The sequence below is a fragment of the Hydra vulgaris genome, chromosome 07, assembly GCF_038396675.1.
Source record: "Hydra vulgaris chromosome 07, alternate assembly HydraT2T_AEP".
Taxonomy (NCBI): Eukaryota; Metazoa; Cnidaria; class Hydrozoa; order Anthoathecata; family Hydridae; genus Hydra; species Hydra vulgaris.
In genome coordinates this window covers 14,421,903-14,423,454 of record NC_088926.1, presented here as the reverse complement: position 1 = coordinate 14,423,454, position 1,552 = coordinate 14,421,903, and positions in this window count along the sequence as shown.

The window sequence follows — 1,552 nt, the reverse complement described above, 5'->3', positions numbered from 1 at the left end:
TAAAATAAACCTAGAGATTTTACAAATATATAACAAAAAATTAAAAAAGAAATCAGTGAAACTCTGTTTATTTGACGTTTTTGTCATATATTTAAATTTTAAGTTTTTGTACAAAATATGGGGTTTTTGGGTAGTAAAAAACCTAGGTTTCTTAACTTCTTTCAGGGTCATTTTAACATTATCTTGGATGAATCTTCGTAATTTCAAAATATATAAAAGATGCAAATGAAGTCATTATGTAGGTGTTTTTCTGATGTTTTTGGCATAATTTTTTATTTTAAGAAAGTTTTTGTACAGAGGAAAAGGTCTTTTGTCGTAAAAAGCTTAGGTTTGTCGTCTTCCGTCAGGTTTATTAAACATTTTGTTGAATAAACCCTCAGAATCTGAAAAAATATAGCACAAGATTCCTTAAGAAATCAGTGAAAACCGGTTTGTTTATTTTATGTTTTTGTCCTAATTTTTTAATTTAAGTTAGTTTTTCTAGAGAAAGAGGGGTATTGTCGTAAAAGCTTAGGTTCCTTTGCTTCCCTTAGATTTATTTTAACATTTTATTAAATAGTTTCACTGAATTTAAAAAATTATAACTAAAGATTTCAAAAGAAGTGAAATTTTTTTTTTTGATGCTATTGTCATATTTTTCAATTTTACGCTTTACAGAAGAAAAGTTTTGTAAAAAATCTAGATTCTATTGCTTTCCTTAAGTATAATTCAACTATTTTAAAAATAAATCCTGAAAATCTAGAAAAATCTAGAAAAGGTTCGACAAGAAATCAGTGATTACCACTTTTTGATGTTTTTCTTATAACTTTTTAATATAAGTAAGATTTTGTACACAGAAAGGTTTATTGTCGTAAAATGCTTTGGTTTCTCTGCTTTCTTCAGGTTTATATGAACATTTTTTAAAATAAACTCACAGAGTTTACAAAAATATAACAGAAAAAGGGGTTTTGTCTTAATAAACTTAGTTTTCTTTGCCTCTCTCAAGTTTTATTGAACATTTTTTTCAATAAATTCACAAAATTTATAAAAATATCTAAAAAACGATTTCAAATGAAGTTAGTGATAAGGTGTTATTTTGATGTTTTTTTCATATTTTTTTAATTTAAGAAAGCTTTTGTACCGAAAAAAGCGATTTGTTGTAACAAGCGTAGGTTCTCTGCTTCCCTTAGATTTGATTGTTTTGAATAAACCCACAGAATCAAAAGAAATATAATAATAGAATCCATAAAATTAGTAAAAACCTGTTTTTACTAATTTTTATTACCTTGGTCATATTTTTTAATTATACGTTAGTTTTTGCACAGAAAAGGGGTTTTGTCGTAAAAAAAAAATTCTTTTGCTTTCCTTAGTTGTATTTAAACGCAATCTTAAATAAATTCACATATTTTACAAAATAATGACAAAAGATTCCATATGAAATTAGTGATTACTTGTTTTTTTGATGTTTTTCTTATAATTATTCAAGTTTTTGTGCAGAAAAAGGCGTTTAAAAAGCTTAAGTTTGTCCCTCAGGTTGATTTTAACATTTGAATTAACGCACAGAATCTAGAAA